General features: G+C 41.1%; 1 protein-coding gene across 6 annotated transcripts in view; it reads right to left on the bottom strand.

Annotated features, from left to right (window-relative positions):
- The window catches only part of NR1H3 (nuclear receptor subfamily 1 group H member 3), a 62118-nt gene that overhangs the window by 35292 nt on the left and 12616 nt on the right, over positions 1-14210 (bottom strand). The window contains exons 1-2 of one of the 6 annotated variants that reach the window (XM_042452274.1): positions 7992-8393; positions 6760-6986 (exon numbers count right to left, since the gene is read on the bottom strand). The exons of 3 other annotated variants lie outside the window; for them this stretch is intronic. The gene's annotated coding sequence lies outside the window, so the exon portion shown is untranslated. Of the gene's footprint in view, positions 1-6759; positions 6987-7991; positions 8394-10571; positions 10628-14210 lie in introns of those variants that run through there. 2 more of the 6 variants (XM_042452255.1, XM_042452293.1) reach the window with 2 other exon arrangements.

Below are 14210 nucleotides of genomic sequence, written 5' to 3'. Positions count from 1 at the left end.
GCCCCTCCTCGGGTGTACCACCCCACCGGATGATCCAGTGTGGTCCACACACCCTGCATCCCCCTAGCAATGCTTCTGATAGGTGGGTGCCAGACATCTCTTGAGCTCACTGCCATTTCCTTCTCCTTCTGAACCAGTGGCATCCCCCCCCCAGTGTCACTCAGTGAAGGGAAAGGTCTGCCAGGAGGGCTATGGGGAGGAGTGACAGTGGCCAGAAGGGCTCACTCATTCTTCTCATTTGCTGTGGAAGCGACCTCCTCTTGAGGAATAAGCCACTGCCACAGCAAAGCCTGGAGGGATGAGCTCGCCCTTCTCCATTACCACGGCTTCCTCCTCAGGAGAAAGCCGTCACAGCGGCAAAGCTGAGAGTGGCAGGTTCACTCCTCCTTACCCAGCAATGGAAGGAGGGCCCGACCAGGTGTGACCCTTCCTCTGGGGTGTCAGCCAGTGCGAATCACACCCTACAGACCTCCCTAGTGATGCCACTGCTTTGCGCAGAGACCAGCTGATTCTTGTTCATTGTTTGACTTCCTGCCCCACTCCTTCCCTTTCTGACTGGTAAGCAGCAGTAGCGGTGGCCCCTCCCAAGCCCTAACAGCTGTTCGGTAGAAGAGGATTTTAGATGGGGCTTCACCTGCTCTTGACCAATATAAATAAATAAATCCTCTGTTATTTTTAAGGTTCTACAGCAGATGCTGGCAGATTCCTCAGCAGATGAGTCAATGTGGTGCATGTTCCCTGAAAGCAGAATGTCTGATTCAACTAATGGCTCACATGAGATTCAGATACATGCCAGGTTTTTCCCCCCTGGTGTGCCAGGGACTGGCACTCTATTTGTGCCCATTGACTACCACTGTTTCTTTCTTTCCTGGCAGATTGCTGCATACTGTAGTGCATACTGTAGTGCTCACAGACTAGCACCTGTCTCCAGGCCACCACTTTGAGCAGCACAGCTACAGGGTGCTACTACTTCATACAGATGGCAAATTCACATCTAATCCTTGTAAAATACTTTGGTTAGATTACAATTAACAGTATTTCTTGCTTGCTAACTCTCCAAAACATTGCAAAGCAAGGAGGACTGCCAGTATTGACATAATGGGGGAATGTATCCCATTGCACACCCTGTGTAGGGTGTTTTTCTCCTAAGTGCTTACAAGCAGTTTATATATCACACATCCAAAGACAACTAAAAAAGTAGCTCCTCCTCCTACTGCAATACAAGCCACAATGGACATAAATGCCACAGTGAAAATATTTGGGTTTTGGCTTAAATGATAGTCAGCTACTCCTGCCCTTCATCAGTTGTGCAGTCTGTAGATTAGACTTCCAGGAAAGTTTAACCTAATTACCAGGAAATTTTTCCAGTAGTCTGAATAATGTTATATGATTTTGCACATTTGGTTTAAATGTTATGCAACTAAAACAACTAGTTGATCATTCTGGTTCACCAAAAGACTGGTTGAAGTACAATAACCCAGATAACTATGGATAAATATAGATGACTGATTGATTGACAGATATTTGTGAAAATTATTCCATGGAAAATTACAGCATAGGGAAATTTTCCACATCTCTATAAGCACCAAGGGAGGAAAACAAGACGCCAAAGCTAAATAGGAATACACAATCCATGCTCATTTTCTCTGCATAGAGCAGGCTGGTGCCACTGTGGCCTTTCACTCAAGTTAATTCCTCTTATTTTTGTACCACAAAGCAAAATTTTCACAAGCTCCCTAAAAGGCTTCCTCACTTCCTCTAAGGATCTACAGGAGGGAAGCAAAATATTCTCACAAAGCTTTTTCCTTAAGTTGTTCCTCTTAATTTCTCTAGTACCCTTTTTCTCAAGTTGCTTCATGAATGGTCTAGCTCACCAATTTCTCACTATTTAGAAATATTGAAGCAGTGTGATTCCCCATCCCCATATGCTAACCTTGTGACTTAGATCTGGGGTGTAACGATTCTGGAGAAACTAGTTAACAAAAGATCATCAACTACTAAACAATTCTGTATGTGTGCCACAGGACAAACCTGTACAAAAGTATTTCAGTTGACATGGCATGAAAATGTTAGTGTTTGGATTTCAGCTTCAGTATCCCCAGCCAGAATGGCCAGGGGATTCTGAAATTACCATCCAAAAGGTATTGTTTTCAATCTCCGACTCTTCTCTCCATCCCACCTCACAGTATATACAGTATCACTCAACTCAGAAGTTTAACCTGCATGGAATATGGAATAGTGGTTGGAGCACTGGAGTAGTGCTGAGGAGAGCAGTCATTTTCTCCCAACTAAATCTACAGACAGTGTTGTTGTAAAACTCAGCTTGGAGAGAACAATGTATACCACCTCAAACTCTTTGGTAAGAAAGGAGGGGAAAAATACAAATGAAAGGGAAAGGTGTGCCAAGAAACTGACACATCCTATGAAGCAGATGGGCAATTGCAATTATTTCCTTTACATATTGTTCCCTTCTCTCTTTTAAAACATCATTCCAGTCTCTTGCAATTATTTCTCCACTATCGAATGTGTTGAGAGGCTTGAAATTCTTAGAAGTAAAGTTTTAGATTTGTCACAAACTTAGAAGATGCAGATTTTATTCTTATGGCTCTTTCTGTTTAAGGCAAAAGAACAACTGTCCTTCCCTTTTCAGGTATTCAAAAGGAAACCTGGAATGGATTGTCAATACTTAGTTCAGGACATTTTAATAAATCTGGCCTTGATCCAAGAATGAATCTGCCAGAAACATTATACCAGCCTTCTCAGGTATGATTCTCAGCTGAAATGCATCTCACAGAGAGGAGGTCGTATCCAGGTCTCCTGCATCAAAACAAGCTGAAGACAATTCCTCTTGCCAACAAAATATGCTAAAGTATTCCACATAATGGTGAAGACAACTGCAGGGTTGGGGTATGTACAGTTAAATGGTCTAGAAAAGAGAAAAAGTCTCAAGATTTAGAAAAGGAAGATGATTTCTTTTGTTCTTGAAAATAGTCCAACGCCAACACATTTTGGCTATTTTCTATAATAAAATCATCTTTCTTTTCTACATTGTATCTGTTGGGTGCTTCCAGTCCCCTTTGCTCTTTGGAATACATAATTAAACAGAAAGGTGTGTGTGGTTTTTTTTTAAAAAGTTTGCTTTCAAAGAAGATGACCTATTAATCCAATCATGGCTTCTGTATGGAAGACTTGAAAAAATGTTATCAAAATGCAGGAAGACCCCTTGTCTCCTGGCGATTTAGGGAAAGTCTTTATCTACGTAATATCCCACAAATCTCTCAATATGGGATCCAAGGTGACACAATCTGAATTTTAAAAATGCAGTTAAAACAATGACCAGTACAAAGTTAAAAAATCAATTACACAATCATATTACAAAATATTAATTTTAAACCATTTTTAAAGCCAGTTAAATTATATTTAAAATTATAATACTGTAATACAAAATACAACACAACCAAAATTGAAACACTCTCTGCAGCAACCGGCACTCAAAGCCCAGGTTTAAAAGAAAGGTCTTTGCCAGCTGGTGGAAAGTTAGCAGAGAAGCAGCCAAACTAGTTTCTGGTGGGCCAAGTATTGAGGGAAAAGAGAAGATCCCTGCATTGGAAGAGTGGTTAATAAAACTAAGATAAATGATAGACCTTGACATATTAACTGCTCTTATAAGAGAGCCTTCATTAAAACAAGTGGAAGAAGATTGGAAGCCAATCCAAACTTATTCGAGCAAAAAATGAACAAGCCTAGCAAATATTAACAAATAAACGTGAAAAGATCAGAATAGAATCATAGAATCATAGAGTTGGAAGAGACCACAAGGGCCATCCAGTCCAAGCCCCTGCCATGCAGGAAATCTAAATCAAAGAATACTAGGAAATTAATCAAAAGTTATTTAAATAAGAATTTTAAAGAGGTGTAACCAAATTACAATTATAAATAGGATATCATCATAATAAAATACTATATAGTAAAATTGTGAGAAGAAAGAAGGTACAGATGTAAGTCAAGAAAGAGGAATCTCAAAGAAAAACAATCAAATTAAAAATGTTCAATACAATCTGGAAAGAAGTGAAATAACAATACTGTAATTGTTATCATGAAAAGACTGATTTAAATTATGAACACTGAATAATAACATATCTATGATATGATTGTAAAAAGTTATCATTATGTATCACTGGAGATATTGCATTTTTCTCCCAAGCTAGGCACGGGCTGGGTATGGACAATAATTGCTTATAAACAGATGTAATCACACACCTCCACGTCCAGCTCAGAGGCATCATGTACCCGACCCAGCTCTTGCAAAAAAAGGACTTTCCCATTCTTTGTGTGGGCCAGATTGGGTACATGATGTCTCCAAACTGGGCACAAAGGTGTACAATAATATCCATTTTTATGTGGTCTTTTCCCATACCCAGCCAATGCCCAGATGTGTGATAATCTCCTGTGTTACTGACATCCAAACAGGATGTAATCAAGGCATATATCAATATAACCTTGAACCTCATTTTGAGAGAAAGGCAGGATATAAATCCCTTAAATAAATAAATATAATAGCCCAACCTGACATCTCAAGGAAAAGCTGATTCTGGCATACTTGCAATCCTGGCCCCACTGAAACTTGAGCTTCCAGGCTCAGGGATGTATCCAGGAGTACACTCAAACTATAACCCTGAAATTTCAGAGGATCCTTGCTCCATCCAGTATACACTGTATCCCTATTCCCTGATCTGTCTTCACCTGACCAGAAGGACCTCTACCTTGTCTGGATTAAGCTTCAATTTGTTTACCTTTATTCAGTCCATTACTGATAACAGACACTGTTTTTTTCAGATTAGAGGGAAGGAAATGCCAGATAACCTCTTCAAGCAGTTTCATGTATATGTTGAATAGTGTGTGGGGAGGAAGTGAGCCCTGAGGGACTCCAATAGCCCTGTGATGAAATAGGAATCCACCTACATCACCTTCTGAGTTTGCTGCCACTGCCTCTCCACCCCAAAAAAGACTAGAACTACTGTACAACAGTGCCCCAAGTACCATCCAAGAGAGGCAGGCAGTTTAAAAGACTGGATTTCTGCAATGTACTCTACATGGGGCAACCCTTATACCAAACTCGGAAGCTTCAAATGGTGCAGAATATGGCAGCCCGGCTGGTCACTGGTGCCCCCAGGACCAGCCATATAACACCGGTTTTGAAAGATCTCCATTGGCTGCCCATCCGCTTCCGAGCTCAATATAAGGTGTTGGTGATTACCTATAAAGCCCTAAATGGCTTGGGCCCAGGATACCTAAAGGACCGCCTCTCCCCGTACATTCCGCCTCGCACCCTCAGAACGTCTGGGCAGCAACTACTTAGGGTGCCAGGGGCTAGATTAGCCTCCACCACACGGAGGACATTCTCCACGGCTGCCCCAGCCCTTTGGAATACGCTGCCCACTGAGCTCCGCTCGACTACCACCCTGGCCCAATTCAGGAAGGACCTAAAAACCTTCCTGTTTCAACAGGCATTCCCTGAATAAAAATCCTGCGGGCCTCCCTCCTCTTCCGTGGCCAAGAGGTTGGGCTATGGGGCTTTTTGTTTATTATTTTTTGTAATGGTTGTCTGTATTGTATTTGTATTTTAACCTTTTCTCTGTATTGATTGTTGTTTTTAACTCTGATGTAAGCCGCCCTGATCGTTGGAAGGGCGGGATATAAATAAAAAAATTATTATTATTATTATTATTATTATTATTATTATTATTATTATTATTATAGAAGTGATACCATGATATCAAAAGCCACCAAGATGTCCAGCAGAACCAACAGGGACACACTCCCCCTGTTCCCAATCCCAGTACACATCATCCACCAGAGACCAAAGCTGTCCCCATTTAGGAGATTTGATAATCTCTTAAATCTAGCTGTACCACTATTATAATGCTGGGGCATCCAATAAAGCAAAATGATGAGAAATTCAAAACAGATAAAAGGAAATGCTTTTTTACACATATAGTTATGCCATGGAATTTTCTACCCTATGATGTTGTGATGGCCACCAACTTTTACAGCCTTAAAATGAGGATTAGACAACTTCATGGAAGATAACGAATAACTGCTAAACATATTGGCTATGGTTGGCCCTCAGTATCCACAGATTCTCTGTCCATGGATTCAACCTTTTATGGCTTGGAAAAAAAATTAAATCCATAAAGCAAATGTTGATTTTGCCATTTCATATAAGGAACACCATTTTAATATCCCACTGTATATAATGAGACTTTAGCATCCATGGATTTTGGTATCCACTGCAGGTCTTGGAACCAAATCCCAAGGCCCACTGTATAGCGGTTGCTGGGGAACAATGATCAGTGAGTGCTAGTGCATACATTCCTTGCTGTAAACTTCCTATATTCCTCTTTGATCACTGTGAAAACAGAATGCTGAACCAGATGGACATTTGGGCCTGATTCTACTTCACTCTTCTTATGTTCTTATGATTATTACTTATAGAAGCTTTCTATCTGAGTGCAGTGATTAAGTCCTGGCATCTCCTGTCCTTCTAATCTTGCAGATGTTTTACAGAACACAACCCCCTACTTGTTCCCCATTAAACATAAAAACAAGAAATCTGAAAGGGTTGAAAGGCACCTTTTGTCTGAAAATACATCTTCCCTGCTCTTGAACAATGAAAATTCTCATCCCAAGCCTTTCAGGGAGAGGAAGGGAGCCAATTCCACAGTAGCAATCCAGAACCCCAAGTTCTGTCCTTCTTACCTCAAAACCTGTTGCTTCTCTCTGAGTTTATCTACCTTTCTCCTTCAGTACTTTTCTTCCTTGCAGTCATTTTTTCTTCCAACCACCCACTCCTGGAATGGCCTGAACAGCTTGTAGCAGCAGCCCAAGGAGCAAAAAGAGAGAGGATGGGTTGTCTTTCTAGCTACCCTTAGATCCCAGAATGGATAGGGTACCCTCCTCTCCCTGCCTGCAGGATGTATTTGGTCCTTGGGAAGGAGAACAAAAAGAAGAGGTTATTAAAGTTCATCCTTCTGGGTTTTCTCTCTCTCTCTCTCTCTCTCTTTGTGAGCTCAAGCAGCAGCTCCTTGAATCAAGGCAACTGTTGCAGAGAACAGTTTATCTGCATGAAGGCAGAGTCAGGTATAATACCAGTTAGCAAGGGTCTGCTGCAGCCACAATCACTACCTCATCATCCACTACCTCTTCTTAGTTTGGTGGCTTGTAGAAATCTCCTATCACAATTATTTATTTTTCTATTTATTTTTACCCAACTGCTCTCCACTGGTTCAGTTTGATCACTTGCATGGATCGCTGCACAACTGAACTTGTCCTGACATATAATGCTACTCTCCCTCCTTTTTGCACATCTATTCTTTCTGAATAAATTATACTCTTTAATCGTAATATTCCAATTATGGGAGACTTTCCACCTGGCCTCCATTATGTCTATAAATTAATATTTACTTCCCTGCACTACTACTCCAAGCTCATATTGTTTGTTTCCCAATCTCTGTGCATTGGTGTATAGACAACTGAAGCTTTGTTTGTTCTCACCTATCAAATTATTGTCTATTTTTCTGTGGAGCCCATTCTCTCCCTCAGCTTCTCTAGAATTCCTGGTGTCTAGGGCTGGCTTTTGGACTGATATTTGAGCTATCATCTCTTGATCCGATTTGCCATGCTACTACCAAAGACATTTTCCCAGTCTCTGTGAGGTGAACCCATCTATAGCCAATAGTCCTCTGTCTAAGAACTGAAGAGTATGGCACTAGAAGCCAAATTTCTTCTATCTACACCATCTGCATTTACTATCTTCCTGTCCCTTCCTGCCCTTCTTCACTGGCAGAAATAATGAGAATACTATCTGTACCTGTCAGAGGTGTTAAGATCAAAGGTGTTACTGGCTGTGTCATTAGTACCCACATGAATAAGAAGGAAGGGCATACCCATCTGTGTTCTTGATTAGTTTTGGCAAGTTGTCAGTCACATACCAGATGTGTATGCCAGGAATGGCACTTTTCCTGATACAACTTGTCAGGATGGCAAACAGGTGCCTGTACACCCCTGAGCAACAAGTGTCCAACCACCAGCACCTTTCTTTTCTTCTTGTTGTGGCTGGTGGCTAATTTAACTCCTTCCTTGACATGTGGTGTCCCTTGTTGATGGTTTCCTGTTTGTGCATTTTCATTGCTGATATCCTCCTGAAGATGTAGAAGTGACCACTTAGTTGGAGAGGTTCTGAATCCCTTCTATATAGTCTGCTCCAGACAGTGACTGTTCTCCATGGTGTTTCCTCACTATTCCAGGCCTCTTTATTTTTCTTGGCAGTTTCTTCCAGTTGGTTTTGTATAACCAATTCTCCCTGTGTTCTGTCCAGAAAGTCTTCCTCTTCTCTGTTGCATTGAAGAGACACAACATGTAGCTGTAATTCACTGACCTGCTCTTTCAGGAGAGCTACCAATTTTCAGTTGCTGCAGGTATAGTTAATTTAAGATTTAAGATTAGATTTAACGAAGGGAATATATTGCACAAAGTCCTTCATCCATTTGGTTGAAGCCTTGGCTTTTTCTCAGGATTACTATGACCGTTTTATGCAGAATACCACAGTCAGTTATCCTCCTGCAGTACACAGCGCTGTTATTGTGTGCTTTCAAGTCACTTCCAATTTATGGTGCCCCTAAACCAAACTTATCATAGGCTTTTCTTGACAACATTTGTTCAGAGGATATTTGCTTTTGCCTTCCTCTGAGGCTGAGAGAGTATGACTTGCCCAAGGTCACCCAACAGGTTTCCATGGCTGAGCAAGGATTTGAACCCTTGTCCCCAGAGCTGTAGTCCAATGCTCAAGCCACTACAACATGCTGGCTCTTAATTTACTTCCATTAATAAATTAACAGGGTTTTGTGGGGAGGGGGAGAATTTGGACTACAACCTACACAATTGTCCAAGGCCAGTGGCCATGCTGGCTGGGGACTACAAGGCGCTCTACTATAAAAAAAAATCTTTTCTAAGCTCTGTTCTTGTGTTTCATTTTGTAAACTGCACTGTGATGGAAACAAAATGCTGAAAATGATGCACCTCTTTGTTTGTTCCAGTAAGAATCTTTCTGTTATTTCATTAAGACCAATGGTATACCCAAAAGAAAACCACCAGGAAAGAATTTTTAAAAAGAGAAACAAAAACAGTGCCGCAGCAAACTTGTGATTGTGATGGTGACAAAAGAGATGATGATAACAGTAACAATATATGTATCACATTATAATTGTGTTGACATTAAATCATACTCAAAATGAAACTGAATTCAACCTTGTGAACTTTTTCCTTTCAATACAAAACAAAACAAATGATTTTTCTATAGATTGATCATCCACTTCCCCAACTCTTATGTTAACAATTTTCGTAGGGGTAGCTACCACATTATTCTTCTGAAGCAAAAATGACATATTCTTGTGGCATCTTTAAAAAATATATTTATTATTTTAGTTAATTTATATTGTAGAATCATTGAATCATAGTTGGAAGAGACCTCAAAGGCTATCCAGTCCAATCTCCTGCCATGCAGGAACTCACAACCAAAGCATCCCCGACTGATGGCCATCCAGCCTCTGTTTAAAAACCTCCAAAGGAGATGCTACCAAACTCAGAGGGAGTCTGTTCCATTGTCGAACAGCTCTTATTGTCAAGAAGTTCCTGCTAAAGTTGAGGTGGAATCTCTTTTCCTGTAGTTTGAATCCATTGCTCCGTGCCCTAGGCTGCATCTACACAGCAGAAATAATCCAGGTTGACACCACTTTAACTGCCATGACCCCAATGCGATGGAGTCCTGTGATTTGTAATTTGTTATGGCACCTGAGCTCTCTGACAGAGAAGGCTAAATGTCTCACAAACTACAAATCCCAGGATTCCATAGCACAGAGCCATGGCAATTATAATGGTGTCAACCTGGATTGTTTCTGCAGTGTAGATGCAGCCTTAGCCTCTGGAACAGCAGAAAACAAATTTTCTCCATCCTTAGTATTAAAGGCTAGCAGGAATATTTTAATGGCAGCAGCAAAAATAAAAAAGTTATAAGAATGATAATGTTTAAAAGAACAACAAATCATATATTTGTCAAAAGGAATTTTAAGAAATCAAGAAGAAGGGGTTTTCCACTTTTTAAATTAAAAAGAACACTGACCAGACAAGTCATTCTTGTTTCAGTTTTTAAATGGTTTCTTAAAATTAATATGGGAAGGAAAAAGCAGTCTTGTGGCACCTCTTTCAGCATTCATGGGCTATCGCCTGCTTCTTCAGATGGATATCAGATGCAAGCAATAGTCTTTGAAATAAATTAGTCAGTCTTAAAGGGTCACAAGACTTGATTTTCCTTCCTTTTTTATACTGAAATAGACTAATGTGGCTGTTTCTTAAAAACTAACCAAATGCAACCTCACTTACATCTCTGAAAATCTGAGAAGGAAATATCTTCTGCGGATGGTTTCTCAAAATGACCCTATCCCATCTTTCTTCTCCACATAATTACCCTAGTCTCCCAAATCCAAAGGATAACAGACTACAAAAAAGGTGCTTACATATCTGCAAGTTGCTCTCATCTGGATGACAGCGACTGCTCACTGGTTCTTTGGTGCTGAGGAGGTCAGTATCCGAGAGCGAGAAAGAGGGAGAGATTGAGAGTGGGAGGAAGGTCTGTAGTTCTGAAACTGACCGGCAGTAACCTTGGGATCTTGGCTCTGGCTGTAACCTAGTACTGGGTCTGTCTCTTGCTATCAGCCCTGACCTTTGGTCAGTCATCAGGAAATGTAATTGTGACTTTAACTTTGTCAGGGGATTCAAACAGGAAAATTCCTATTAGCACTCTTCCCTTGAGGAAAAAAATATGGAGGAGGGGACCAAGAATTATCCCTATATCCTCTCATGCTCAGTAAACTAACACAAGAAAAATTGAGATGGGTCAGTAATATTCTGAAAACAATTGCAGCTTTGGAAAACCCCTGGCAAGCTGGTCTGTGGAAAGACAAAAGTTGCTGCCTAGTTTAATTTTTGCTTAAATTTAGTAAATTGCCCGTACTAGTCACTACTCAAGGCAGGATTGTGGCTTGCTTAGAGGCAAACATGGAACACACCTCTTGGTTTCTACAACCAAGGGTTAAAATATAAATGGGCGGTTAGCCTACATTACAAACTACATACTGAGTGATGCCAAAATTTCCTGTTCCTTCAAGGTCCATTTAGGATACATTGAATTTTTTTTCATGGTCCATTTAGGATACATTGGCTCGTGCTGTCAATATAATGACTTCAACATACTGTTCCACTGGTCAGGGATGTTGAGAATATTCAGAAATGTCCCTGGGCAACCTGGTGGCTTGTTCTGTCCTGCCAGCCATGAGATAAGAATAATCACTGGCCTGATCAGACCCCAAGGGGCTAAAATTGTGAAATACAACCGTAGGGGTAGCCATGTTTTATTAAGGGAAATGATTGTGATACAGCATTCAGTTTGTTTTATTCAATATATGGTTGGATCCTACATACTTGTCCTGTTCCTAGAAGCCTTAGAATTTGTAAAGTTGGAAAGATAAATATTCATCATCTGTCAGTTCAACAGTCAGAAGAACTTGCTACTCTGGCCACACATGAATACTTGCTGTATAGATATCAACTCTAAGAAAATGTATTTTTAAAAATATGCTTATCTTATATTAATCTCTATGTCTAGCCCATGCTCATATTCTAAGTGCTCCCTCCTTTCCCTTTTTACTTCTTTCTTTCCCCCCCCCCCCCCCCCCCTTTTTTTTTTTTTTATAAGGGGGGGGGGAGACAATTTTTAAGAAATTGAATAAATTAGTTCCCATATGGTCAATTCATTCATTGGTGTTCAGTGTCTCTTTTCTGGACAGAAAAATTACTAGACAGAAGGCAATACAGCATGCCCACGCCATACATGGGCTCACTATATGAGGACTCAAGGTCACACAGACGGTGAACCCTGGCTCTCTTAATGGTGCATGCACCCATTGCATACACCGCCATTAAAATCAGTGGGACTTGAGGTCCCATGGTATTTCCCTTACATGGGGGGTCTGGAAAGGATCCCGATCCCCCACATAAACAAGGGTCCCCTGTATTTTAAATGCTATCATACATGTAGGTCTTTTCCAGTAAGGGAAGCAACTGTGATCAAACATTTAATGTGATGTACCCGTATTTTTCCGGCGTATAAGACGACTGGGCGTTAAGACGACCCCCAACTTTTCCAGTTAAAATATGTTTGGGATATACTCGCCGTATAAGACTATCCCTCCTCCAACGCACACCAAATAAAAATTTAAAAAATCAGATTTGATTTCAATATGGTAATTTTAATTCAAATGCTTTGAATGCAGTACTTGCAGGAAAACTTGTTGTATGCAAAGGCTGCTTGGATGGTCAGCTCTCCCTGCCTGCCCACCCTCCTGTCTCCAAGATTTTATCTACCGTACTTGTACACGCCCTCCTTCCTGCTTTCATTGGTTGCCACATATGGAGGGGATGTGGCCGTGGCCATTTTGAGCTCCCCCCACCATATGCGGCGACCGCAGATTCTCCCAGTCCAGCTTGGAAGTTTCAGCACCCACCCTATAAGATGACACCCGGCGTATAAGACGACCCCGACTTTTGTGAAGATTTTCCTGGCTTAAAAAGTAGTCTTATACACCAGAAAATACAGTATATGGTCCCATACTGCATGTCTCCCATACACACAACAGAAAACTGTGAACATAGTATACTCGCATCACACATTTGGCTCAGTTCCATGAATTATACATAAGCAATAGATGCACTAACTTATGCGCCATCAGAGTTTTATAAATCTGACAAAGTAGTTTGTCTGGAACTTTCTCCCACTGGATGTGGATGATCTCTATATCATGTTTAACCACACAGAATTGTCACAGTGTACGTGTCCAGGCAATTTGAACAGGTTCTCAGTATGCTGTGCAGTCTTTAGGCAAAGGTGAGTTCAGCCTCTTAGCTGTGGCACACAAACTATGAAGTGGTACCAAGTGACGTTTATAAATGCACTTATTCCCTTATATAAAACAGGCTAAAAATAGGCAAAATTTGAAGGTTTCTGGCATTGGCTAATGCATTTTGATTCTCATCATCACTGTGTGTTGTGTGTGGTGTGCCTTCAAGTCTTTTCTGACTTATGGACCACTAAAACAAAACTATCATGGGGTTTTCTGAGGCTGTAAGTGTGTAACATGTCCAGCCACGTTGGCTTTGATGGCAGAGCAGGGATGAAACAATGCTCAAACCACTACACCAAGCTGGCTCTTCTTATTAATATTATTGTTGTTGTTGTTTATATAGCCCCATCAATGTGCACTCATCCCTCTCGACTCACGGGATCTGTTCCGGACCTCCACACACAACTCAGAAATTTGCAGATATTCAAGCCCCATTCAAGCTTCCACTGCGCCATTTTGTCCCTCCTTGCTTTCCAGACAAAATCACAGAGGTCTTAAGACATGGGGAAAGGAAGATGACAGCAGGCCAGAGCTTTGGAAAAATTACTCTCTGACTACAATTCCCAGGATCCTCCACCACCCTGACCAGGATTATGAGATTAACAATCCAAATAAGTAATTTTTTCACACTCTGAAGAGGTTGCATGTAACAGTCTATACTCTAGGAAATTCATGTTGTCTCACTCTTTTGGCATGAGACCAAAGGTGAAGATGAACTTTCTGCAGACTTTGAACTGCCAAGTCGCATTCTCTTCTCCCAATGTCTGACATCACTACAAACACCCTACTGGAAAACTGCCCTGCAACTTAGTCAAGGATGTTGCAATCAGGCTTGTGCAGTGGATCCAAAAAAAGAGGCCTTGATTTTACCCAAGATGATTTCAAGTGCTCAGACTACCCCTCTGTTCTCCCCAAGCCCTGCTTTCCTACGTCAATGTGTGTTGTCCAACTTCAATCAGTACCTTCCCAAGACTAATTAGAACAGCCCATGTGTTTCTGAATGTGGTTGTCTGACCCTTTTTGCACTATCTATGACTGTTTCTATAAAGTGAACCTAGTGTAGTGTAGTGGTTTGACTATTGGACTATGACTCTGGAAACCAGGGTTCAATTCCCAGCTCACTGGGTAACACCGGACAAGTCACATGCTCTCAGCCCAGGGAAGGCACTGGTAAACCTCCTCTGAACAAATCTTGCT

The sequence above is a fragment of the Sceloporus undulatus genome, chromosome 1 (genome assembly GCF_019175285.1).
Source record: "Sceloporus undulatus isolate JIND9_A2432 ecotype Alabama chromosome 1, SceUnd_v1.1, whole genome shotgun sequence".
NCBI classification, from domain to species: Eukaryota; Metazoa; Chordata; class Lepidosauria; order Squamata; family Phrynosomatidae; genus Sceloporus; species Sceloporus undulatus.
This window is presented reverse-complemented; position numbering and strand designations above follow the sequence as displayed.